Raw genomic sequence first — 23,481 nt, 5'->3', positions numbered from 1 at the left:
CCCTGGAGGGCATCCATCCTTCTGCTTTTGCCCCCATAATCTCTCCTTCTCTGTCCATCCTCCAATTCAAGCAGGTGGTCAGCAGCGCCAGGCTCGTTGCCTCACAGAGGGTCATGACTTAGTCAAAGCAGAAATCTCACCCCCTGTGAGAATTCATGGATTTTGTTTCCAAAAACGCAAGCCCTAGGTTTCAGTGGAAGAGCAAGAATCTGAAGTACAGAGTATCTTAGCCAGAAGCATGAAGGAAAAATACCTTCCAGCAAGTGAGACAGAGCGTCTCCTGGGCTGGGGGAGCCGATAAGGGCAGGGACCCTTGCAGGTCCTGGAGGAAGGGGGCGTCCACCCGGTGGGGCAGAGCCTGACTGTGGTCACTCTCCTCACCATGTCCTGTGGCTCCTGGACCTCCGCTAGATTGCCTTCCCAGCGTCCTCGTGGTCAGGCGTGGTCACCTGATGAGACAGGCAAGCAGAAGTGAAGTGTGCCACCCCAGGACAGGTGAACAAGGCACAGGCCTGCCTTTGTGCCTGTGAGAGGCAGCCTCCGAGATGCCCAGCAATCCCCACCGCCTGGCATTCACACCCTTGTGGGACCCCTCTCCTTGAGTATGGAAGGGACCACACAGAACACTGCAGAGGTAATGGGGCGGGACACTAAAAGACGGTGGCTTCTGTTCTGCTCTCACTGTCCTGTCCCAGCACCCTCCCTCTCTCCCGTTCTCCCTTATTTTAATGAGGCCAGCTGCCATGCTGTGCCCTGCATCAGGCAGAGGCCCCCATGGCAAGGACCTGGGCACGGACTGGAGCCAACGGTCATCCAGGGACAAAGGCTCCAAGTCCAAGAGTCCATGAGGAGCTGAATTCTACCAACAACCATGAATGAGCTTAGACACGGAACTCACTCCAGTTGAACCTTCGGATAAAACCCAAGCCCCTGCTGAGGGCTTGACTCCACCCTCATCCAAGAATACAAGGTGGGGGCACTCAGGTGAGCTGTGCATGGATTTCCAACCCACAGAAACTATGAGATCATAACTCTTTGTGATTTGAAGCCACTAAGTTGTGGGGGTGATTTGTTCTGCATCAATAGATAACTGTTGCGTGTTTCCCATCTGCTGGCTGAATGCAGCATCCTCCACTGACCTGGGGGAGGGCAAAAGTGCAGAAGGAAGGTGTCCACGGACCAGGAGCACCTGCTGTGCGGGACAGCCAGGAGGCAGCAAAGTCGCCTGTGTCGAGAGACTGAAATTTGTTGTTGTTCCTGCACCTATCGCTCCCCTGAGATGGAGTGGCTGTGTGCTGCATCTAGGCAGAAAACTCGCATCATGTGGGAATAAATTAGACTGCGTGTGATAAAACACCCGGAAAACAATGGCGTAAACCAGTAAGTGCGTTTTTCTCACGGGGCAGGTGGTTTGGGGGTCAGTGCTGGTTGGTGTTGGCTCGGCAGCTGTACGTCCGGGCAGAGGCTCTGTGGCTCTCCTGGCCTTTCTCTCGCCTTTGTGGGATGTCTGCTGCTTCTCCGGGCTTTGTGTGCACTCTTGAAGAGCAGTGCCAGCTGTTTTGCCATTTCCATGAGGAAAGGAAAGTTGTCTCAGATGTCCCTGGCAAGCTTCCACTATTTCTCCTTGGTCAGAGTCTGTCATTTGGCAGCTCCTGGCTGTTTCCCTGAGTGGAAGAAGTGCCTCCTCAGCTCACTCCCTCTGCTAACTGCAGCATCTCCAGCTTGCTTCCTGCGTCTTCTTTCTGCTGCTGTGTTATCCTTCTCCTCCAAGCTGCAAAGAAGGGTCTGGCCTGGAAACCTGAATTCCAGTCACGGTTCAGCCCTTAGCCTTGTTTGTGGCTTTGGCCACTTGTCCTTATTCTCTGAGCTGTCATGTTCTTCTATACAAGGGATTCTGTTCCAAGGACTAGTAAATCATTTGGAAATTTTAAGATTCATGGATAAAAGGAGGCCTGGAAAGAAATGAAAAAGAAGCAGAATTCCATTAGGAATGCCTAGCGGTGAAACTGGGAGTGCAATCCCGCTGGCTGAGGGGCTCCTGGAAAAAGAGATCTGAGGTGGAGAGAGGGTGGGGCAACGGGAAGGGCCACGTGGCAGGATGAGAAGGCAGTGGCAATGCCAGAGATAAGACGGGCTCTGCAGATTTTGCCTTTAGAGCAACCAGAATTTCTCTTTGGCCAAAAGACATGTTTGTAGCGAGGGAGAATCTGGCTGAGGACACTTCTGCTTGTGTGCATTTCTTTTAGGCATAACATCAGCTCTCAGGGCATGGGCAGGGCTTTCTCTCCCTAACACGGAGCAGGTGGCCCTTCCTCAGAGGACCGCCTCAGGCACCATCAGACCGGTCAGAGAATCACAGCCCGGCGCCTGCCAAGCACCCCCGCCACCTCCTGGAACCTGCAGTTCTTGTCTTACTTACAAATGATACCAAATTCCTGGGCAGCCCCTTGTTCTCCACATTTTCTGGATTTGTGCGGTCTGCTTTGCTTTGCACAATGTTTTTGCACACAGTGTCACTTGCCCTTCATGGCAGCTCCTGTGAAGGGTGACAGCTTCCTCTGGAGACCCCTTGTGACCTGTCCATCCGGGCCCAGTGAGATAAGCCCCTTGGATCCTGAGCACAGAGGGCCTGTTGTCCACCTCACAAGTCAAGAAAGGAACTCTGCAGCTCCCTGGCATTCTTCCCAGGTCCCCAGCAAGATCATCCTAAGTGTGCTGAGGTCAGAGCCCACAGAAGTGACCCCAAAGGTAAAGTCTGCAGGTATAGCCACCTGCTCTTTGTGACTCTAGGGACCACTGGTGGAGTCCAGTGGGGACCTCCTCATACACACACATCCACCAGAGAACATGGGGCCCTCTTATCCAGAGACAGCTGCAGAAAGTCCTTTAGCAACTAGCATATGAAGTTGAAATGCTTCACCGGCCACTCTTCTTCCTCCTATGCACTGTACTTCCTTCTCAGATGCCCCAGTTGCTGAAAAAGATCCATCCTGTAGGGTTAGGGAGTACCCAGGTGTGGAAATAAAGGACCCCTGGCCCTTTCCACTGCTGCCTGGGGGCAGAACAGGCACTGCCATCAACTCAGGCTGCAGCTGCAGGTGCACGCGGAAGAGGCTAGAGGTTCTCAGCCTCTGTTCTCTCAGCCTCCAGTTCTCAGAGGCTGGAGAGAAACTCAGGAGGTTCACCGGCCTTTCAAGGGTAGGTGGTAACAGACAAAATCTTAGGCTGTGCAAACATGAGGGACAAAACACACGGCTGTGTGGGAACTAAGGTGATCTCACTGTCAGAAAAGGGGTCTCCATGCCACACAGCGGGGCCCCGAGCATCACATGCCACTCGCCCAAGCTGGGAAGAAAGTGCAGTGATTCACCCTTTCCTAGATGAGGAAACTGAGGCTCAGGGATGTGGAGTGGCTCAGGAGAATTCCTATGTGAGGTTCAGAGCCGGCAGCCTGGCCTGGGGCTTCTGAATTTCGAGGGTTGACCCCTTTGCAGGCTCTAGGCCTGGCCATCCTAAGTGGGGAGTGGGGACGGCTGTTCTTCCTGCCCTCTGGCCTGGTGCTAATTCCCCCGAACTGATCTTTCTCCTCCTGGCGTCCTCTTGCCCACCCCTCCTCACTTCCGCAGGCTCCCCAAGAGTCAGACAGGCCCGTGGGACTTCACAGCATGCCAGGCAACATTCAGCCTTAGCTCTTGACCTGGTCAAAGGGAGGGAGGCCTCTAGAAAGGGTTCTTCTCTCTAATGGGAAACAGCTGAGCAGCACACCCCACCATCACTGCCATGACAGGAGGACTGCCCGGACATGTCTTCCCAGAGCAACGTGACCAGCTTCCCCTCTCTCTCTCTTTCTGTCTCCATCTGTCAGCCCCCTTCACCCCCAAACTGCAGACTGGTGAGCTCAGGGACTGATGGTTGTTATTTCAACCGAGTTCAGGAGTGACGTGTTACACAGCAGCAGATGCTTAGAACACCCTGTCATCCCCACATGGCAGATTCAAGTTCCTCTAGCACTTATTGAGTGCCTTCTGCATGCCGACTCGGAGCCTTCACACTCTCTTGCCCAGCAGCCCAGGGCAGTCGATCTCCTGTGGACACGCAGCCTCCCCTCGTGTGCAGGGTCCGTTCACACGGCCGCTCATCTCCTGGGATGAGTTTTCAGAGTGTGTCCTTGCAGGCATCCCCGTGGGAAGCAGGTTCGAATGGGGGGTGCACAGGGAGGTACCTGGGGAGACACGTCAAAGCGTCCACTCCTAGGGAGCTTTGGTTTATCCCCAGGTGTCCTCGGTTTGGGTGAAGGGACAGGATTTCAAAGCAGCCCTTCCCTCTGTCCTGCTCCCTGCCTCTCAGATGAAGATGGCCTGCCAACTGCTGGCCTCTGTAGGTGACCGTCCCAGGGACAGCCGCATCCCATATGGAGCACAGAGGCTGGTGGCTGGCGGGTCTGTGACCACCATGCCGCCAAAACACGTTGCTGGTGCACAGATGTTTCTCTCCACACATCCCAGAGCTGTTTGAGGGCAGGGCTGTATCAGAGTCGCCCGTGCACACTCACACGCAGCACGGTGCCCTGGGGACCTCGCCAGCACCACGCAGAACCTTTTGTTGGAGAAACCGGCGGTCACAGTAATGGGAGGTGGAGAGTATAGTCTGGCTGTTGGCCGTGCTTGAGTCCTCACCTTTGTGTGTGCTGTGGCCACCTTAGCACAGAAGCACATGCTGTGATTCTAAGAGGGAAAACGTGTGTGTTCTGAGTCTTGCTGAAGGCTACAGTGTTCCAGGGAGGAGGCTCCTACCCACAAGGGCAGGGGTGCCCTGCAGTGGCCAACTCCTGGCCTCCAGGTGGCCAGCCACCGTGCTTTCCCCTCCTCCCTGGGTTTCCGTCAGTTTCCCAGCTGCTCCCACAGACTCACCTGCTGGGGACAGCCAGTTCAATCGTAAGAAAAGAAAGGTAGATGCTGTAGGTGACATTTTTTTGGCAGTCTCCAGAGAAAACGGGAATCTGGACTCAGGAGAAATGCTGTGTGCAGTGGAAGACTCGGGTGCCCACTCACCTGGGTCAGGACTCAGGGAAGTTCCAGGACCTCCCGTGAGATGGCATGCCCTCAGGGGTGCAGTGGGGGCCACGTTGGGACCAGTCTTTCCTCAGGGGCTCAAGGAGGGCATGTCCATATTTCCGTATTGGTTTAACTTCATGCTGGCCATTGGCAAAGACAAACCAAAAAAAAAGATCGAAGACACTGTCAGTGGGGAAGGGAGTTTTCCAGATGAATCAGAATCCATCAATTTTAGCCCCACACATTTGGTGACTGAATATTCACATGACACACGCACAACAGAGGGATGCAAACCTGTCCCCAGCACACTTGCGTGGCAGGCGTGGTATCTCCATCTCCCAGCACCGCCAGTCTCCCTAAGGAGCCCCCGGACTGACTGCAGACCTGGCCCGGGGCGTCAATGCCAACCAGCCCATGAGGGAGAAGTTCAGCCTGTCCAACTTGACTCCCTCCCTCTGCTCCTCTGTGCGAAGGTGCCTGTGCCTGCAGGGCTGGGGGAGGTTGGCTTAGGGACCCCACCTGATCTGGATGAAGCCTGAAGATCCACAGGCCTCTGGGGAGACCCTGGGCAGGCCCCACACCTGGCTGCTTTCCTGTATCTCCTCAGGGAGGTGTGGCACGGAGGCTTGGGCTCAACGTCTCCTACCCACGGGCTGCTGTGCTCAGTTTCACGGTTTCACCCTCGAGGCCTCTGTGTCTGCAAGGGAGCTCAGTTAGCAGCTGTACAGGCCTAGGGCTTCCCACCTGCCTTGCCGTTCCCATAACAGTGAGCACTCAGTACTGATGCTGGAATGGCAATCCCTGACACAGAGCCATGTTTCTAGCAGTTATTTGAACCCCAGGGGTTTATTGTGGCAGATGCATTCCAGAAACCACACCTGGATTGGGGTGTGAAGCTTGAACACTGCTCCAGGCCTGATGGACCCGGGCTATGAGGGTTGATGGCCTGAAGGCCTGATGGACCCGGGCTATGAGGTTGCACCATGGCCACAAGCACAGCTTTTGGGTGGTGGAGAAGGTGCACGGAGAGACCGATGCTGTGCCTTTAATGGACCTGGGCACCACCTGGCTTAGGGCACCCTCAACCTGCCATCATCTACATCTCGGGAGGCTAGGCGATAGTTCCAGAACAACCACAGGAGTGGTCCCTGCCTGGTGCTCCTCCCAGGAGCAGGGGACCCCTCTCCTGGGCCAACCTCAGGCACTACGTGGCCTTCGCTGCTCCTGGGAGTGACTGTCTGGGAGAGGCTTTGGAGCTAACAAGGCCCAGAGTTGCAGAGCACAAGGTTCTCTAGAAATCCCTCTCCTATGTCATGGACTGGGAAACTGAGGCAGGGAAGAGGGAGCAGAGGCAGAGTCCCATGGCTGACCATTTGCTCTGCAAATTCTGAATGCCCAGCAGTGTGCTTTTTAAAGCTTTATTGAGGTATAATTTACATGTCATAAAATTCACCCACCGTGAGCAAGCGTACAATTGCACGTTTTTCGGTAAACGTACAGATTTGTGAAGCCATAGCCACACTCCAGTTTTACAACCTTTTCATCATCCCAAAATCCTCTCGAGCCTGCTTGCTGTCAGCCCCTAGTTTCACCCTCAGCCCCAGGCACTGCTGGCGTATGCTCTGTCTCTCCCAGCGGCACTTTCCGTGGATGAATATCCAAACCTAATCAGGTACCAGGCAGGCATTACGGGCATTCGACCATGAGTGCTGACACCCATGCTCAGAAGGGCTCCATGCTTGGGGTTCAGAGCTCGGCAGTCCTGCTCCTGCAACCCCTGGTCACTTTTTCTTCAGTCTGTTTTGTAAGCACAATCTGATGAGGCCGAGTCTCATGTTCCAGGCATGGAGCCTGAGCCCACACACCTCCCGCCCCTTCCCACTGATGTTCCTTAGTCCACACTCCAACCCCCACCCTCCCCTCCCAGGGCCGCTGCCTGCCTCTCCCAAAGCAGTGACTGGGTCTTGTTAGCAGGGGGTGACCTGCCTTCCTGTGTCACTTTCCATCCTGGTGGCAGCCTGGGCCCTGTGTGGTGAGGGTCACGGTCGGGTCTGGCACCATGCAGCATCTTGGGTGGAACCAGGAGATGACTGTCTCCCATCCTGGGCTGGACGGTGGCTCGGCAAAGTCAGTCCCTCACACATCCTCGATCCAGGTCCCGTGTGTGCCCCGGCTCTGAGGTTCAGCCTGTTGGTGATGTTGTGTCGTGGGTGCTGGGGAGGGAGGTGCATGGAGCTGGTGCTGACAGCACACATGCCGTGCTGTGGAGTGGGGTCCAGGGTGCCTGTGAGGGTCTGCGCTCCCCAAGCATCCCACGCCACCAAAGGAGTATGATATTCACCATTAAATAACCCCGTGGCCACCCCCATCGGCACCCTCCCTTTACCTCCCTTTCTGCTGCACATCTGCACATCACGCAGGACAGCTCACTGCATCCGAGCACTTTTGGGACTATGAGGCAGCTCCTGTGGCCTTCCTGGCCTTGAGGTCTCCCTGATGTCTCTTGACTCTGGGCTCCATCCACCCAGCCAAGGGCTGTTGTTGCTTGTCCCAAACACCAAGTAATTCATGAGAAGATATGTCTTGTGAGTGCTGAGAACCTCGACGAGCCCAGCCATGAATAGACAAGAGCAGGCATGAGGAGAGCCTCATCTTCTCCTCATCCCGCCAGGAAATCTTTGAATTCAGATTTCTAATGTCAGATGACAATGAATCTGGGTTCATGTTTAAAGCAAGTATGTCTTACTATGGGCTGTTTTCATGAACTTGGGACTTGGGAAGGCTGTAGCCACTGTCTCCAGGCAAAGACCATGAAGAAGGTGAGTGGGTGAGGGCCAGGCCGAGGCTCCCAACACAGCCTGTGAGCAGACGGACGTAGAGCTAGGAAGGCTACAGTTTATGTAGCAGAAAGTACATACCCATCCCTCCCCCAAACACAATAAGCTGACATCCATTTCCTAAGGGCTACTGAGTTCTGCCAAGCAGCAAATAAATCATCCGCAACACCAGCGACGGGACAGGGAAGGAATCAGAAACCGCAGGCACAGCGGCCGTGGTGCCAGGAGACATCACTGTCTGCCACGGGCAGGGGACTCCGTGCCATGAACACCCCTGCCAGCTGGAGCTGGGCTCTGCAGAGGTCTTGCCCGGGTGGGGGCCCTTGCATCGCCCCTCGGAGCTGCCCTGCCAGAGTGAAGCACAGAGGCAGGGGCAGAGTGCAGGGTCTCAGTTGACACCTGCCGCCATCTGGGTTTGGACAGACAGCATGCCAGGTCATCGCCAGACTGGTCAGAAGATGCATTTGATCACTGGTCACAGCAGCACTGTCCACATCATTCCAAGAGACCCAGTCGACGGTGGAGGGTGAGCATGGAAAATGGCCTTTTGCAGTCACTTGCTCCAGCCATCTCAGACACAAACACAGAGTCAGCATCTTCCCCTGACACCCTGGCCCTGGCATTTGCCGTGAGGCAGCAGATGTTATAATACAGTTCAAGATGGCCTTGGTGGTCTCACTCAATTCAGGTCCCGCCTAAAGATAGCCTGGAGCAGAACTGCCCCCTCCAGGAGGGGAGCTGAGCCATCGGCCACAGGGGGACTATGAGCAGGGGGCCTGGGGTCCCTGCCACCTGGGCTTCCTAGGTCATATCACTTGGTCCCTAGGGGTCACAGCAGCAGAGGTAGGATGACAAAACTCATTTGCAGCTGCCTTCAGACAGAGGCCAGAGCTCAGAGCTCACCACCCCCGCCCCCACGCCCATCGAGGAGTCTCAGGTGGAAGCTGTTCTCTCTCACATGACAGGTGTTGAAAGGCTCACATTCCCTCGCAGGTGGAGAAGTGCTTTTTCAATCTCCAGCCCCACCTGTGAGCGCTGACCTCATCAGCATTTCCCGGGGCTATAAATAGACCTGAAACACAATGAAGGGATCCAGTTTAGAGAAAACAGCCGTGGACCTTATGTCACCTGAAAAATGCTTTGGTAGGGCAAATGCTGTTCTGAACTCTGTCCACTTTATAAGTGTGGACACCACCACGACCCTCTCCTAGAGCACACATTTGAAGGGTGGGTCCAGAAAAATAGATCCAGATTCCCTGCTGGATCTAAATTTTAGACATATTTTGACTGGCTGAGCATTATTTTTTAGAGTTTAAATTGATTGTACACATTTAATAATCTAGAAATCCTGGTTTCTCTTGATAAACCAGAAGATCTGGCCACATTGGGCTCAGCGTTCCCCAGGATAATAAGCTGGGTTTACACAGCTCTTTGGGTGGGGGCTGTGTACTGCCAGTCCCTGCCAACTGGGCCACATCCAGTTGTTGACACCAATTAACCGTACTGTTTTCATCAACGTCCCCTGAGAAGTGGTTGTGAGCCTGCAGGACTTAGTTTAACTGCAGGTGTAAAATGGGACATCAACTCCTGGAACTACCTTTTTCATAAAAATATATTCTTAAGGTATAAGTTTTCACAGTTTCTAAAAACAGCTAATCCTTTGTGGCTGTAACGTAGGACCCACATAACTACGTATGATTTCATGTTATTGATTAAATCTTTGAGATATTGATCACAAACATTCAACTGCATTAATCTATATTAGAAATTTGAGAACCACCTCCTCCCCAAGGAGTTTTCAGAACCTGGCTCCCCCCATACCAAAGGGCCCAGATCATAATGTCTGCAGAGATGGGCTTGGCCAATTGGTGTCAACAACTGGATGTGGCCCAGTCAGCAGGGACTGGCAGTACACAGTCCCCACCCAAAGAACCATGTGAACCCAGCTTATTGTCCTGGGGAACACTGAGCCCAATGTGGCCAGCTCTTCTGGTTCATCAAGAGAAACCAGGATTTCTAGATTATTTAATGTATTAAATCAATCTGAACTCTAAAAAATAATGCTCAGCCAGTCAAAATGTGTCTAAAATTTACATCCAGCAGGCAATCTGCCTGTTTGTGACTCTGTAGAAATTATACGACAAAAATCCCTAGGCTTCCTGCTGCATCCTGCACCCTGTTCCCCTGGGGGAGCTTCATGCTGACTGTCCCCTCCTCTCTTACTCTGTGGCTTATTCCCCTGTACACTTTCCAGAACCCCATGAATCTGCACAGATCTCCAGATTGTCTTCTCCAGATGATCAGGAGGGACAGAGGGATCAAACTATCCCTGACTGCTGGGGATTCACAGGCTGCCTCCAGAAACAAGGACACCTGGGGCTTCTAGAAGTAGTCAAGAGAATGTCATTTCACAGGTGCAGGGTAAACTGAACAATACTACTTTGTTAGTGTAATTGGTAGGAGTGAGAGAGCAACATTTTTCCTGTTGAATAATGTCAAGGAAATCACAGTCAGAGTGTGGGCCCTGCAGTTGGACCATCTGAGTTTAAAGCTCCTCCATGAAGTTTACTAGTTACATGAAAAAATCTGTGTCTCAAGTTTATTTACTAGTAAAATGGAGACAATATTAATATTTATCATATCATTGTTAGGAGGATAAATTGGCACATGTCAGGTTTTTAGAACACTGTCTGGCAATGAAACCCTCAATCAAGTTTGTTTACCATAATCATTATTGTTATTTCTGGTCACCACTCCTCCTTTCCAAGTTCCCAGGAGTACACAGTGACAACAGCAAAGGAACATTTCATTTGCTGGGTTCTGGCTTCATTTGCCCAGCTACAGGGCATAGTGGTGAAAGGGCTTGTGCCAACCTAGCACCCTGGCTCATACCACATCTCAACCTGGTCATGACATCTTACTCCATCTCATAGGGAAAGTAAGGGGCAGGGAATCAAAGGGAGACAAGTATCCCACAGCCCACCTAAAGAAAGCTTGGAGAGGTGGCTCTGAGTATCCCCCTCCCCACTGCAGAAAACAGTGACCCCACGGTCCCACTGCACAGACCCAGGAGTGGGTCTTTTCCCCCCAAAATGTCCTCTGCACAGTTCTATGCTATTGCCCTGGCCCAGACTGACAATACAGGGAGGGGATAGGAGACAACTGGCAGCTAAGGAGAGAGCACTGCCAGCCTCAGGTGCATGGAGCTGAAAACCTGCACACCAGAACCCCTCCTAGTCAGTCACCAAGCCCCTCAAGCCACACTTCCCAGCCCTGTCTAAGGATTGGAGTGGTCATGTGACTCATTCTAGCCATTGGAGTATAAGCAGAGTTCATGACCACCATACCAAGCCTGGCCCACAATCACCTCCTCTCTCCACCAAAGCATCACTTCTCCATCCTCCCTCCTCCTGTCCTCCCTCCTTCTCTTCTCCTTCCATCACTGGCTGGATATCCACACTCAGGGAGACCTCAGAAGCCAGGGGTTCAAGAAGGCAGAGTCTCCATCCGTGCCTGGAGCTCGGCCACCGCTGACTGGACTTCATGGGAGCAAGAATCCCACATCATTGCATTGAGCTGTTGAGGTTTCTGGGTTTATCTGTCACAGCAGTTTGCATCCCACTATCTGGTACAGCAGGGCTGCCTCTGTCCTGCAGGTACATCCCCAAATGCCCCAACCCTGTGTGGAGTCCCAGTGCCGAGCCCAGTGGTGAAGTGTGTGGACTTCAGGGTTGGACTGGCTGCATCCAACCCCAGCTCTGCCACGGCTGCAGGCAAATTGCTTTAGCCCTCCGTGCCTCAGTTTTCCTGCCTGTAAAACGAGGATCAGAGTATTTCCTCCCTGTATAACAGTCATTGGAAGGATGAAATGAGTTAAACCTGCAATGTGTTTACAGCTATGTGGGGCCAGTAGTATCTGCTAGGCAGGGGCTTCCTGACAGCACATTTCATTTGTAGAGATAAGGAGCTCCCACACCAGCCATAGCTGTCATCATGACACAGTCACGGTTCTTTATGCTTCCCATTAGTTAGTTTTCCTCACACTCAAGGCCGATTTGCTCAACTCAACAGGAAGTGTCCACTGAGCTGGAAGGTCATTGCTGGCCCAGCCCTGCCAGGCTGCAGCATGGGCTCCACCCCTGCCAAGACTCCTACCTTTAAGCTCAGATATTGATCAAAGATGTGGCCTCTGCATTGAGGCAGCTCCGAGCTCCAGCCTCAGCTACAGGCTCATCAGACAAGATGATCCCTGCCCTACTGGTAAGGTCCTTTAGGGCCCTTAGTCACCTTTTCTATCAAGACATTAGCCAGAGCTATCACAGGCGGTCAGAGAAGATGAAAAACTATTAAACATGGAGAAGAAGGAGGCTGGGGTCTCAACTTGCCTCCCAGGGCTGTGGGGACAGCGGCTTCTAGCAGGCATCAGAGCTTCCCTTTGTAACAGGTGTTTCCTCACCCTAAGCATGAATGGCTGAGAGGAGCCGTCCACGCTTTTAGGGTAAAGTCAAGGACACATCTCCCAATGGATGCTCCACACAGCCCTGACTTGGGAGTCTGGTAGACTGTGTTTGCGTTAATGCCTCTTCCAGGACCCCTGGGACAGGAAGAGGCGCTGGCATGGAAGGAGGGCACGACTGTCACAGAGTCTCCAAGGGGGAAGTCCTTGCAGGAATTTAAAATGAGGGCCTTGCCTGGAGGAAGGGCCAAGCTGAAAGCAGGATTTGGAGTCCTCAAAGGAATGATGACGCCTGCAGCTCCAAGGGTAGGCTTGTTTGCCGCAGGCGTCTGAAGGCTCCTGCGGCGGAACTGGGCTGTGACCCCCAGGCTGAGGCAGGATGCTGTCACAGGTGGGATGGTGCCGAGGGGGACAGGGCTAAGACTCTGTGCCTAAGGCTTGCACACGAATGGCCCAATGGTGTTGAAGGTTGGCTAGTCGATGCAGACCTTGGCTTTCTTGTCCAGCCTAAGTAATCAGTGTTAGTTTCCTGGGGCCAGTATAGAAAAGTACCACACACCAGGGGGCCTTTAAAACAATAGAAATGGATTTCTTTACAGTTCTAGGGGACACTAGTCAGAGATTAAGGTATCTCCAAGGTTAGTTCTTCCGGAAGCTCTGGGGGACCTGTGCCATGCCTCTCTCTCCGGCTCCTGGTGGCTGTGGCATTCCCTGGCTTGTGAACACATCGCCCTGCTCTCTGCTCCCGGTCACATCTGGGTCTTTGTCCCTCCTGTCCTTCTGAGGACACTGGTTACTAGATTCAGGGCCCACCCTAAATCCAGGAGGACTCGATCTCAAGATCCTTAACTAATTACATCTGCAAAGACCCTGTTTCCAAATAAGGTCACATTCTGAGGTGCTAGGAGGACATGATTTTGGGGAGAGTACTGTCCACTTCACTAGTGACTTGGGGTCCTCGGGAGGGATTCTAGGCTGCTGCAGAAGTGTTGGCACAATGAAGGTGGTGGCTTTGGAAGATAGTTCTGCAGTAGTGGGGAGCCAAGTTTGGAATAGATGGGTCACCACGGAACTGGAAGCAGGGAGAGAAGAGGAGGCTGGGTGTGAGGTGCCAGAGACTGACCCAACATAGAAGCAGAGGAAAGGGGGAGGAGGAAACCTCCCAGAGGGCAGGAGGGTGTGCCTGGGACCCTTGGAACACCAGGACCAAGACAGTGAGTTTTGGGTTTTGGGTGTGCCATGCACAGAACAGGGAAAGTTGGAAGCCAGCGTGAACTCTGATGTGGGCGAGAAAAGAAGGGAAAGGTGACAGAACTAGGAACAGAGGGCGAGACCTGTGTTCTTGGTCCAGGGTCCAGAGCTAATCTCCCGACTATTTCAGTTTTCTCAGCTGTTCATGAAGGGAGGCGTCCCCTGTTCCTTCCACCTCCCACGCTCCTAAGAAGCACCTGAACGCTGCCACCCAGCCGCCCTGAAAAGAGAGGACCCCTCTTCGGAGGCTCCCAGCCCAAGAAAAGAGACTGGGTTTCCTGCATGAGCAAAAGGGAAAAGCTGCCTTTGGAAGAGTGGTTGGACCCGTCAGCCACATGACTCTGAAGCCATGTTGCCCTTTGGAGGCAGCGGGAAGGACATGGCACAGAGGCTCCCTGGAAAGTGGGTAGGTGCAGAGCCACACCAGCTTCTGTGACAGCACACTAAAAGTGTGCAGGACAGACTCACCCATCTCATTTCTTCACTCAAAACCAAAAAGCCTATCTTGAAATAGATACTATGTGAATAAAGCCAGAAAGCCGAATTCCCAGAAGGAGAGTGTGCGTTTCCTTGAGCTGCCATCATGGGGACAGCGTGGAGAACCTGTTGCTGCTTCATAAACAGCACGTGGTTCCCATTACCCTTTGATTCCTACACAAAAAGATTATGAGAAAGCGCTGGTATGTGGGAAACGGCAGCTTTCTAGATCTCGAACATTAGCCTTGTTAATTTTTCAGAAATGCACGGGGGCTGTGACAATGGGGAAGCGACTGCCAATACACTTTACTGCAGCTCAGCTCTTCCCCAGTTGTAAACGCCACCACAGCCTCGGCCTTCATGTTTATCACAGGTCACGGCTCTTTCATCATGGGAGGGCATTTTTCTTTATTGCATTGTGGTTGACACATTTGCGCGCAGCTTGATTTAAATGTCCTAGTAAAATCCTAAAAGATGAGACAAAAAATCAGCGCCGGCAGCCAAGGTGAGGCCCCTGGTAGCAGCTGGGTTATAGTGCCACGGTTTTAAGGGCGCCCTGGACCCATTTCCCTTCAATCCAGCCTTCCCTGAGCTGGAATGCTCAGCGACATGAATTGGCCACAGTAGCAGAGGTGGCAGGGGTGCCTGCTGACTTCCCCAGGAGCCGGCAGACAGCCCAGAGGCCCCACGCCTGCCGCTGCCCCGGCCTATTATGACCTTCCTGTTATTCCATGTTCACACCTTCAGAGTCTGGAACCAATGAAATTGCTGTGAGATTCACTTACATAAGAGACAATATCCTGTCAGTCCTTGGTTCTAGCAGGGAGGACGAGACACCCCAGGGCACAAAGGAAAGACAATGAATCACAGTCACCACCGAGGCCAGTGGGACCAGGCGCCCACCCAGGGAGGGATCCCTCAGGGTCAGGACCCCCAGGGGGCAGTGGGCTGCAGCCCAGAGTCTGGCTCAAGCCTTCCTTGCTGAGTGACGTGGGGACTCATTTCTTCTCGAGAGAATTCAGTTCTCTCCTCTGTCCCCACGGTTTCCATTTCATTGTCTTTCCATCTGACTTTCTGGGAGATTTCATCCACTTTCTCCACCAAGACTTCTACCGCAGCTGGCTGTTGCTGTTTCAGACTTGGCAAGCGCATCTTTCCAGGGGCTGTTCTTGCTCTCGGCTGCGTCCTCACACAGCACCCCGTTCTGGGTCCGGGAAGGCTCCACCCTCCTGTTTCACAGAGGATGGGAATTCTGGCTTCTGTAGGGTTTTCTTCCTCATCCGTGGGCTGTGTTCATTTCCTGCAGGGTCAGCTACGTAATTTTCTGCCTCTCTTTCCTTTCTGTAGTGGATTTTCTGAAACACAGGCAGGGACAACCCGGGATCACTGGGTATTTTGAAGAATGAGGCAAAAGAAACGTCAGTTGGGGCACGGAGTGAATGTCAGTTGGTGAATGCCAGAAAGAGGACCTCGGGGACACCTTTGCTCGGGGACCACAATCGTCAGACAGGCTGCTGGGGGTCTCCTTGTTCATTCCATAAATATCAATCTGCAGGCACAGCATCCTCAACGGCCCATTTAGTTTCTTTACGGAGCTGCTGCCCCCTTCTTGTCTGGCTGGGAGAGATCGAAGTCTGACTGGTGGGAGTTCTGTGTCCCTGGGCGATGGCAGGTTGGGGATGGAGACAAGTCTATGAGGAGCCGGGCTCAGTCCCCTCCCCAGTCCACGCTGCCCTGCCTGAGGCTGCGCCTGCTTGCCGGGGGCTCCGCATTGATTCCCTTCTGCTGTCTTGATGCCATGTGAGGCGAGGAGAGACGCCTGGTGCCCCGAGCCCAGCTGTCTTCGTCAGCTTCCTCCTGGCCTCAGCTGTGCATCCAGAAGTCCTAGGGAGTGTTTTTGGTTCTCGCTAAGGCCAGAGGAACTTCTGCCTGCACTCAGGAGAGGTGGGAGCAAACAGGAAGCATGCACTGGGCGGAAGAAGGTGGGTACGCCCGCCCCCACCCCTGACCACCCCGGTCCTCTTGGGAGCTGAGACCCTCCCTCCGGGATCTGTGCCACCCCAGTGGGTGGGTGCTCTTCAAGCACTGCTAGGACTGAGGTTCAAATCCAAGCTAGGGTCCTGACAGCGAGGAGCCTGGGGAACGCCGAGGCATCTCTGGGCCTCAGTTTCCTAAGTTTAAGTTGAGGATGAGGACGGCAGGTGAGAGAATGATGTGCTTGGAGGCCTTTCTTTCTGGGGGTCCAGCTCTGAGCAAATACTTACTGAACACACGAATCGGGGAGTAACTCCTGTCGTACCGCTGAGCTGGGCCAGGGTGAGCTCGGAGCAGTCCGGGTGCTTCTATAGGTGATTTCCATGCACTTCTGTGAATGGGTTTACACGAATTAAGTTCACAACCTTGAAGGCAGCTAACAGATGCCCTGGATCTGCTGGCAGCCTGGGAAAGAGGAGGCTGCCTGGGCCATGAACATGAGCTCAATGGGCTTCGTGAGCCTTGAGGGGTGCTGCGCTGGAAGGAGAGCTTGGAAGTGGGGCTGGCCCCAGAGAGCCACCATCAACAGGGCTCAAGCTGCCCTGGGAGGGAAGCTATGACCACGCCACTCCCAGGAGAGGAGCCCAGGGCCAGAGGAGAGAAGGAGTTGCCCCTGAGGTCCTGGTGCCATGGAGGGAAGACCTGGATTTGAACTCAAGCCCCCTGACCCCAGAGCCCAAGCTCCTACTGACTAGACTGGACAAGCAGCCCCACTTCTGCTCCAAACCAGGTGATCTGAGGCAAACCGCGCCCCTCCCAGGCCTCAGATTCCTGGTGCAGGAACAGGCAGGTCTGAGGGGCTGCTCCATCCTCATGGGACAGACAGCGGGATTCAGTGATCCTGGGGTTAGGTGCAGCACTCGGCACAAAGCAGACCGTGATTGGTCATGGCTGCTGCCTGGGTTGTGACCTGAAACAGAGGCCTGGACCCTGCCTGGGCCCAAGAGTGGAGGTGAAACCCAGGCACCTCCCCAGCCTCCTGCCAGCATCCCCTCAGGGCCTGGGAATCGCGCTGTGAAAGGGCTGCACCTGGGCTGGAAATCGCCCTCAGGCTGCCAAGTAATCGGCTCACAGTTGGATGCAGGCCTGTGCTGAGACTTGAAGTCAGTCGGCATGGAACACATTTCCCATGTCGAGGCTGGGCCTGACCTCCCTTCTCACGGTAAAGGAGGAAGAAAATTGCTTCTTTGATGGCATTTGTGATAGGCTAGAAAGCACACAGTGGAGTGAGCCAGGAGGCACTGGCCGGGCTCCCACACTGGCCGCTGTCAGCATCCATCTCGGGAGGGAAATGGGAGGGACCACCTCGTGTCCCCACATCCCTGTGCTCCAACCCCAGCCCTCCGATCCCCTTGGCATGGTGCTAGAGGGTCGAGGTGGTGGGGTCTCGGTGTCCCAGGGGCAAGTTGTCAAGCCTGGTCTTTATGGCAGGCACTGAGGTGACAGGACAGGTGGAACCCTCATAGTGGACGGATGCAGGAGGGGGTGGTTCTGTGTGCCCCAGGGCCTGTGTCCCCAAGCCCAAGGAACTCATACACAGCACATGGTGTTGGGCTGAGTCTGTGCCATCTGTCTGGGGCTGTGCAGTGGGAGGTAGCAAAGGTGGGCTCCAACCAGGTCTACCCAGCCCCCCCATCCCTCCTGGGGCCACCAGGCCCTGCCCTGGCCACACACAGCATCCATGTTAGCTGGGATCTTGGGGGGAAGACCCCCAGCAGGCAGCACCACTGCCCCAGGCCTGCTCTCTTGGAATGGCTGAAGCTGACTCCTGTGGGTGATCGCAGCAACACCCCCAGACCTCACACCAAGCAGCCTGTGTGCTGCACCCACCCTTTCTTGGAACCTTGTTCTGAGTTCTTGCTGTCTTTAGGCTAAGTACAGACAAAATAAAAAGCTCATCAGCCTTGCACTGGACAGTTCTGCTCGCAGCCTTGCCTCCCAGGCCCTTCTCTCTGACCTCTTTCTTCTTGGTGGTCTGAAGGCAGTAGCTAACCCCTTGTGCCCCTCACACAGCCCCTCAGACACTGCCTCTGTAGCCCCCAGATCAGCTCCACCACAGGGTCCCCCACATCCCACCCCTGTTGATGCTGGAACAACAGATGCCCTGGACCACGTGCGGCCCTGTGTGCCACAGGCAAGGGGTCTGGCCAGCAGAACATGGGTGCCCATGGACAGACACCTCCTCTCCGCTCTGTGGCATTTCTCAGGGGACAGTCTTTCCCAGGAGGCTGAGCAACCCTTGTACTCACTGGGGTCCAGCTCCATCACCTGCCTGAGTGTGGCTCCCTCCCTCCCTGCATCCCAGGCCTGCCCTCCTCCCTCAAAGTTAGCATCGAAGCCTGACTTTCAGGTTCAGCTTTCTGGAGGGCCCAGGCTTTCCCCCTTGACAGACAGTCCAAATGCCAAGTAGCCCAGCAGAGCGGCTCTCTGGAACTGACACCTAGGCCTACAGCTTCCCCCATAGCGGGGAACCAGTGGTAAACAGGAGATGCCAACACCTGCAAAGACTCCTGAAAGGTGGCGGGTCCTGAGGTTACACTGGTGATGGGGAAGGGGGATCACCGGCATAGTGAGCGTGCTCACCTTTGCCTTTTCTCTCCCCACAGGAGCAGGAGCTGGGGCCCAGCTGTGGCAGAACACCCACACGTGCCTACGGGATGCTTCCAGGTCTCCTTCTAGACAAGCAGAGGCCCGGGACACATGACTGCAGCTCGACCAGCACGTGGGGTGGGTGCCATGAGGCCGAGTGGGGGCCCAAGGTGGGGGGTCCCTTGTGAAAAGCCAGGTGGGCATCTCTCCAGGTGTGTGTGTGTGACAGGGTTGGGTCAGAGGCAATGACCGGGGTAGGATCACAAGGCAGGCACAGGGGTGATAGCCGCTCACCCGAGAATGCCGTCAGAAATAATCACAGCGATTAGGACAATGTGTTAATTCAACACATAGCTTTGAGTGTCTGCTACATGCTGGAAACAGACAGTTCTATGTGCTGGAGATAGAGCAGAGAGAAGACCTTTGTGAAGCGGGCAGAACTGTGCTGAGAGTTTCACACGCATGAATTCTCCCAGTGCCTAGGTGAAGTGAGGCAAGGCTGGGTGCTGTCTTAGAGTGGACACACCAAGGCCTGGCAGGGTCCCTGTGGCTGTGACACGGCAGGACTCGGACCCCTGCCGAGATCGGCCTGTATCCAAATCCCCTCTTTATCTCTTGGTTCTGTTGGAGCTGCCTGTGGCCATCTTAGTTCTTTGGGCTGAAATGACAAAATACCAAAAACTGGGTTTGTTATTAACAACAAACATTTACTTCTCATGGTTCTGGAGGCTGGGAAGTCCAAGATCAAACTGCCAACAGGTTGTATGTCTGGTGAGGGCTGCTTCTTGGTTCTTAAATGATGCCTTTTCACTGTGTCCTCACATGGTCAAGGGGCAAGGGAGCTCTCTGTGGCTTCTTTTATAAGGACACTGATCCCATTCAGGATGGATCCACCCCCAAGACTTTATCACCTTCCCAAGGCCCCACATCCTAACAGAATCACACTGGGAATTAGGCTTGAACATATGAATTTGGGGTACACAAACATTCAGGCCATTGCAGTTGCTTTTCCTAAGCCTCCAAAATGTCCCTCCTCGCACTTTCTGGATGCCCATCCTGGGTCAGGCTGGCAGAGGCTGTTGCTGGGCATCCCACAGAGAAAAGCAAAGGGGCTGGTCATGTGGAGGTGGGTGCACTGGGGTCAGAAAAGCGGGAGGCACATGTGCACGGAACAGGTGGTCCGATCTGGAAGAATACCTCAAACACCTGCCTCTCCATTCACAAACATTCAGGCCATTGCAGTTGCTTTTCCTAAGCCTCCAAAATGTCCCTCCTCGCACTTTCTGGATGCCCATCCTGGGTCAGGCTGGCAGAGGCTGTTGCTGGGCATCCCACAGAGAAAAGCAAAGGGGCTGGTCATGTGGAGGTGGGTGCACTGGGGTCAGAAAAGTGGGAGGCACATGTGCACAGAACAGGTGGTCCGATCTGGAAGAATACCTCAAACACCTGCCTCTCCATTCCACACCTTTCAGACAATGGTTACTAACATGTCCCCTTCAGGGATAGCACCAGCTCTTACATCTAAAGGAGGTACAGTGCTCAGGTATGAGCAGGAAGGACCTCAGTCCTCCAGTGTGGATGCTGCTGCCCCTGCTGGGCACTTGCTGAGCCAGACAGTTGGGCCATGACCCAAAGCCATGTGGTCTGTGAGATGCCCAATGGCAGGATGCTGCCACGCAGGGGAAACAGGAAACAATAGGGAAAGTATATGCCGGTTGAATTGTGTCCCTCCAGCAAAATAAGTTCAAATCTGTATCCCTAGTATCTGTGAATGTGACCTTATTTGGAAACAGGTTCTCTAAAGATGTTATCAAGTTAAGATAAGGTCATCCTGGAGTAGGGTGAGCCCTAAATCCAATAGCATGGATACTTGCATATAGAGACAAGGAGGAAACACACGCAGGAAAGAAATACATATAAAGAGAAAGGCAGAAGTTAGACGGGTCCATCTACAAGCCAAGGAACACCAAGGGCTGCTGCCATGGTAGGAGCCATAGACAGGGGAGAAAGGAAGGCACCCTCACAGTCTCCAGAAGAATCCAGCCCTACTGATGCCTCAGTCTCAGACTTCTGGCCTCATGAACTGTGAGAGACATAATTTCTGTTGTTTTACATGCTCCAATTTGTGATAAGCTGTCAGGGCAGCTCTAGAAACAAATACACATTTGCAGGGAAGTGCAAGCCAAGTGGGCCCCACTGTAGAACATCATGGGACAGAGACTTCCGCTTTGGTGGCTTTGCCATTGTTGAATACAGGTAATTAATTTATCATTTGATAAAACTTTTTGACTTTGCAGTGAATCCTTTCTGCACAATAAGCTTTAAAAAATACAAAATTAAAAATTTTGCTGTTTATAACACAAAATTCTATGGCATTTATTTCTCAGTGATGATGAATATGTGTAAGCTGCATGAAATGTTTATTGACATGTACCATTCAATGTGGGGCCATGGTGATAATCCTGAACTTATAAAAAGCAGAAGACACAAATTTGCCGAAAATATATCAGCATCTACTTTAAAAAGTTAGTTGTTATTCATAAAAAACTGTGACCAAAAATCATAATGTAACACATGCAGATACAGAAGGCACATTTACATATATTCTATGAAGCATGACTTTTTATTTAGACCAATTCATTCTTGTTCTAAATTAATTTTGCTCACTTCAAATTCTAAACTTCCGTGTGCACACATGAAGAATGAGGCCCTAGCTGCTCACGTGTGGGTTCCAGTAACAGAAGAAGGGCTTCACAGACCTTCCGAGAGGCCAGCTCTTCAATTACTTGATGAGCACCACGAAATGCTGTGAAGAGCAAACCCACTATGTTAATTCCAATAAAGATTCCAATTTTCAAAATTTAATTTATAGAATCAAAATAGGGCCTTGAGAAATTTGTCTTCTTGGAAGCGAAACATCTGTTATTATTGTAGATGCAGTTCAGTCAAACAATTCAACATTGAGATAAAGTTAGTTGTTTTGCAGTGATAATACAAATACAAAGTTTGGTGGAGTACAGCACTATGGTAATGTTCTTGCTAAACTAAGAAGCCTCAGGATATGTCTTAGTCTGTTTTGTGCTGCTTTACAGGACATGTGGACTGGATAATTTTTAGAGAACAGGGATTTATTTCTTACAGTTCTAGAAGCTGGGAGATCCAAGGGACCGGCATCTGGTGAGGGCCTTCTTGCTACATCATCCCTTAGTGGAAATTGAAGAGCAAAAGAGCACATGAGAGAGAGAGAGAGAAGGGGAGAGGGTCAGACTCATCCTTTTAATAACAGCATTAATTCATTCCTGAGGGCAGTGCCTTGTGACGTAACCTAGCACATGAACTTTGTGGAACACATTCAAACCACAGCAGGATGGAAACTGGGAGTTGGTTGTGGTGCAAATAGAATCCACAATTTTGTCAAACAAGCTATGATAGTCTACCAACTGAAATAGAAGTCACAGCCATCAAGTTTTTAAATTATGAATATTTATATATATCATTTTATGCATGTGTAAATTTGTGTGTGTGTGTGTGTGTGTGGAGAGAGAGAGAGACAGAGAAAGTGTCAGTCCTCCGTATCTTCATATCTTTGAATGTGGAACCTGCAGATATGGAGGTTTGACTATAAAGGACTTGAGTACCCTTGAATTTTGGTATCTACCAGAGACAGAGGGGATAGAACCAATCACCTGTGGATACTGAGGAATGTCCATATATGTATGATGTATGTATGTATGTAGGCATTTGTTTAAGGCTCCCCAAAGAAACAGAAGCAACGGTAGATAGCTATATAGATAGATGTGTGTGTGTGTGTGTGTGTGTGTGTGTGTGTGTGTGTAGAGAGAGAGAGAGATTTATTATGGAATTGGCTCAAGTGATTATGGAGGCTGAGAAGCGTTACAATCTGTGTCTGCAAGCTGCAGACACAGGAAAGTTGTTGATGTAATTTATTCTGAGAAAGAAGTCCTGAGAACTAGGGTAGTGATGTTAACCTCTCCAGGGACAGGAGAAGATTAAATGGGTTTTCCCAGATCAAGCAATGAGGCAGGAAGATAGGGGCAAATTTCTCCTTCCTCCAGCTTTTGTTCTATTCAGGCTTTCGACAGATTGGATAATGCCCACCCACATTGGGGAGGGAAATCTTCTTTACTGAATTCACCAATTCAAATGATAATCCCATCTGGACACACCCAGAAACAATGTTTAACCCGGACACCCTGTGACCCACTCAAATTGACACATAGATAGACACACACACACATACACACACACGGAATGATTGAACTATAAATGTTTCATGGTTACACTGACATTGTATAAATATGCATATCATGGAAATACATCTCTCCTCTTATTACCTATCATAAATTTAATTTTAGGAATGTGTGAGTTCTGTAAATCAACCTAAATGTCCTGCAATGCTATCAATGATATATTATAAAAAACATTTTGAAATCTTTGCTGAAAGTGTTAACTAATTGGAGTGTCAAAGAACTTAAGCTTTTGAAGACTCAAGCAAGTACAATTGTTGAAAACAAAGCCATAAATAGGAAGACATTGAAACTTAACTATCTAAAAGAAAGAAAAAGACTTTAGCTTCAATCATGATAAGTTAGCTTCCATTTCTCTGATTCTTCTGCCAATAACAATCATAAAAGCTAAAAAAATTGTTTTTCTAATTAACTAATTTAAGATACTGAGAAGAAACTGGAAGGGATATAATTATTGAAATATGGGAGAGTAAACTGGAAATGTTAAACTCTTCAGAGGAAAAGAATGCCTTCCT

At 52.0% G+C, this 23,481-nt stretch overlaps 1 long non-coding RNA gene across 1 annotated transcript in view; it reads left to right on the top strand.

Moving 5' to 3' along the window:
* The first annotated feature begins 1,310 nt into the window (after positions 1 to 1,310).
* The window catches only part of LOC105502897, a 34,920-nt gene continuing 12,749 nt past the window's right edge, over positions 1,311 to 23,481 (top strand). The window contains exons 1-2 of the long non-coding RNA XR_001000416.1: positions 1,311 to 1,380; positions 18,716 to 18,836. This is a non-coding gene — a long non-coding RNA (uncharacterized LOC105502897). The remainder of the gene's footprint in view (positions 1,381 to 18,715; positions 18,837 to 23,481) is intronic.

Source organism: Colobus angolensis, unplaced genomic scaffold (assembly GCF_000951035.1).
Source record: "Colobus angolensis palliatus isolate OR3802 unplaced genomic scaffold, Cang.pa_1.0 Scaffold82, whole genome shotgun sequence".
NCBI classification, from domain to species: Eukaryota; Metazoa; Chordata; class Mammalia; order Primates; family Cercopithecidae; genus Colobus; species Colobus angolensis.
Note: the sequence above shows the minus strand (reverse complement) of the source record. Positions and strands in the feature narration are given on the sequence as shown.